At 46.0% G+C, this 4,115-nt stretch overlaps 1 pseudogene; it reads right to left on the bottom strand.

Annotated features, from left to right (window-relative positions):
- Positions 1-1,126: 1,126 nt before the first annotated feature.
- The window catches only part of LOC106314416, a 6,486-nt pseudogene continuing 3,497 nt past the window's right edge, over positions 1,127-4,115 (bottom strand).

Raw genomic sequence — 4,115 nt, forward strand, 5'->3', positions numbered from 1 at the left:
GTCAATTCTTTTCCTTCAAACTTTTCATGCTTCCAAACCATAGTCACAACACTCACCCCCACCTATAGCTAGACAATAGAGTGCCTAATCTAGCAAGAATGAAAATCAAGCATTATCGTTCCCGATACTCTCAACATTATGCACATGTAAGGCTTTCCGAAAAATGCTTCACTCATCAAATAATGAAAGCTCAAAAGGAGGGAAAGGTTTTGGGAATGGTGTACCACTCGAGTTTGTCAAAAAGATTTGCATAAAGGATGTGACAACTCAAGTGTGTATATCCAATTAAGTTCGTTCAGTTCAAATAAGGTTGTAGTTGGCTTCAAAGATTGAGTTTCAGCAACTAATGAGATTCAGGAAGAGTTTTCAAGGCTCGAAACATACAAGGCTTTTTGAGAGATGCAATAGCTACTCGAGTGTGAGATAGTGTTCTTTACAAGGAATCTTAAATCATTGCTCCCAATGCAAGTGAATGCAACCTATATGCTCTAGACTCTCCTAAAAATGCAAGTGATGCAATCTCTATGTTTTTTTTTTTAATGCAAAAAGGTATGTGTGCAAGACTCAATGCAAATTCATCAAAGCAAACATGATTAAATACTTGGTACCTCCCCCAAACTTAAGTTACATAGTCTCTGTGTTGTCAAGTAGAGGGAGATACCCACAAGAGAAAGCTAATATGCAAAAATGAGATGGTATATACAAGGGAAAATAGTTGAAGTACCTTCAAGGATAGTGAGTAGGGACAGAGGCCCCAGCATCGTCGTCGTCCGGTGGGAACGTGGTGTAGTAAACCCCAGGTGCGGAGCCGCAGTCTCCATACCATTGTTGGCTCTGAACCTCGTCAATCTCAACCTCACTATCTGAAGAGGCTAGGGATGGAGACTTGTTTCCTGAGGTGGAGGGTTGAATGGGTGGGTTCCTTCATGTTCGCTGGAGCTGTCTATCAGTGAGGGGGAAACCAAGATCAGCAGGTTGAGGTGGGGGCTGGGGTACTGATGTGTTCGCGAAGGCGAAGTCCGCTGAGCTACATCCAGCTATTCCTCCTCTGGTCAAGACATCGACCACTTTCTTCATGAACTTGGCTAAAGTCTTTGCTTGCTTCTTCACCGTCTTGCTCAGCGCCTTACACTTGTCCTTCAGCTTTTCTATTGTCATCTTGTGCCTTGTTCCATCGCTGAAGTCGGCCAATGTGGTCATGAGCGTCACGAAGCGCACCAGGAGGAAGAACCCCATCATGTGGCTTGAAGTAGTAGCGCGGAGGTACATAGACGGGTACAGATGCTTCCCTAGGAGGTTCGTCATGTCTCGTCGGAACACTCATTTTCCTTGGTGGAGCAATGGGACCGAGAGACCCGTGTTCTCCAAGAAAGCCTTCCTGGGATATGTTGAAACTGATAGCTCCAGGTCTCACTAAGCTCGTCAGGTTCTGGTTTGGAAGAACCACTTCGACCGGCTTGCCCTTCAAGGAGTAGTGGTAGACATAGTCCTTCCCATACATCCCACTGAAATAGGTGGCAATCCTCAAGTAAGTGCCATCAATGAACTTAGGCCATGCTGCGTCCTTTCCCAAGGAAACATTCAGAAATTGGAGCAGTGGTGTGATCATCCCGCCTATCCCAACCTTTGGGCGCGAATCAGAGGTGTACCATGCCAGTCTCTGTAGTGCTCGAGACGATTCACAAAGAAGCTGACCATCCCGAAGGTAGCATAGATGTCGGTGCTTGGAAGGGGAAACACTCCAGGGGGCGTAGGGGCGGATAGCCGGCAGAGTAGTCGCATGTCTTCCTCGGTGACATTACCAGCTTGCTTCCGTGGGTAGAATGCATGGACGAGCATCCTATGGAGGTAGCGTACAGACGGGTGCCGGATATGTGAGTTCTTGTCAACCCCGGTAGAGTGCTTGTTTCCAGTGATCCACTTCCAAAGTTCGGTGGGGAGGTTTTCACACTTGGGAAGGGAGTAGTCTGCTAAGTCTTGAAAACCCATGACTCTCCCAATGTCCTTGAAGTTCATGTTGTAGTCTCTCCCATTGACCTTGAACCTGATTTTGCCCCATCCTTGCCTCACGTGCGGAGCGTCATGGTAAGTGACCTCAAGGGAAGACAAGAACTGACAGGAGACATCCCTGTAGACAGGGTAGGCCATGGTGAGGAGTTTGGGCATCTTCAGGTGCCCCAGCATTGCCTCAATATCAGAATCGAGACCCAACTCCTTCAGCAAATCAAGGTCGGCAAATCTGGTTGGAGTCCAAGTCACCCCATTCAGCAAATGATGATACAGCTCTTCCACAGACGGAGTTTTCACTCTGTCTCTATCAACAGCAACCTCCTTCCCTTTTGACAACTTGGCCCTCTTTATAGGAGCCTGCTCATCCGCACTTTCATCGCCACTCTCCTCGTCTGTGGAAACTGCTACACTTTTTCCTGCCCTCTTCTCCTGCTCTTTTGCCTTTTTTGCAGCCAAGGTTTACTGTCGAGAAGTCCTCTGTGTCCTAGAGCCAGTCTACTCCGAGGATAAAGCTTTCCCTCTCAATGCAGATTCTTGTCTCTCAGCTTCTTGCTTCTCAGCATCCGACTTTCCCTTAGTTTTCTTAACCATTGGTACCTGAAAAATTCAAAACTTGGAAAGGGATAAGTGGATGAACTTTGCAAATGAAAATTGCAAGAGTAAACTCAACAAATGAATAGCAATTTAAACTCTAGTTAATTAAGCAGTCAAGCTAAGAGTAAAGAATCATACTTCTCAATCTTTTAAAAATTTGAAAATTACAAGACAGGTAAAATTCAATAATCAAAGTGGTTCTAGAATGAGAGAATTCTTTAATCAAACCTTTCAACACCTTAACATACTAACTTACCTACTAGCACACTCAATTGGGGTCAATTTTGAAAACCCTCAAATCCATGAAACCTAAGTTTGCCAAAGTTCAAATTAAACTCAATTTCACCATTAATTCAAAAATCCAACTTGATAGATAAGCTTTCCTTAGTCTATTTTACCACAATCTAGCAAGAAAATGACCAAATTTTGATTTTCAAGTTCTAGGGTTCATGGACCTACGAATTTGAATTTAAAAACTCAATACCTTGCTTTGGATGAAAGGAAATGGTGAATGGGTGGTGAGGAATAGATTACAGGGGCGAAAACTTGGATTTAGAAACAAGAACTTGTTGATTTGGGTGAGAATTGAGAAAGCTAGAGGATTTTTGGTGTGGGTGAGTTTGAGAGAGTATGAGTGTTTATGAGAGGAGGAAAGGGTGAGGAAGATGAAATCGTGGGTGCTGGGTAGGTTTAGGGGCGTCCGGTTCGGTTTAGGTAGATTGGGGATTGGTTCATTTTAACCAAACCGGGTTTAAACGAAGAAAACTTACCTGACCGGTTCGGGAGCGACTTGAGTGTGTCGCTGCGAGAGGTCGCTCCCGGGTCGTTTTTTCGCGTCGTGATTCGACGAAAACGCGAGCGACCTGGCTGTGTCGCTCCGAAGACGTCGCTCCGAAGACGTCGCTCCCAGCTGGAGCGACTTCTTGTACTCGCTCTAGGAGGTCGCTCCGAGAGCGATTCTCGTGTATCCGATGCCATAAACGCGAGCGACATCGCTGTGCCGCTCCGGTAACGTCGCTCCCAGCTGGAACGACCTTATGGTGTCGCTGTGGAACGTCGCTGCGCGATCGATTTCGTGCCCAAGAACAGCGAAAACGCGAGCGACCTGGCTGTGTCGCTCCGAAGACGTCGCTCCCAGCTGGAGCGACCCTTCACACTCGCTGCTGATCCTCGCTTCCACAATCGATTCTCTGCTCAAACCGGATCGATCGAACACGTGCACGCCACTTCAAATTTCTTTTTTTTTTTCATTTTTTTTTTAGAAATATGATGAAAATGAAAATACTAATGCAATACGTACAAGGATACGCATGGGACTTCCTCCCAAGTGAGCTTGTTTTAAGTCTCTAGCTTGACTTTGCCTCCTTTTGGATTAGGCCGGGGTAGGATCAGACAGTGGAGTGGAAACCCCATCTTCCTCGGGTGCATCTGCCATGTAGAGTTTAACCCTTTGCCCATTGACTGTGAAGTCTCTTCCATCAGTACTCCACAAAACTATTGCTCCATATGGC

Source organism: Brassica oleracea, chromosome C9 (genome assembly GCF_000695525.1).
Source record: "Brassica oleracea var. oleracea cultivar TO1000 chromosome C9, BOL, whole genome shotgun sequence".
Classification (NCBI taxonomy): Eukaryota; Viridiplantae; Streptophyta; class Magnoliopsida; order Brassicales; family Brassicaceae; genus Brassica; species Brassica oleracea.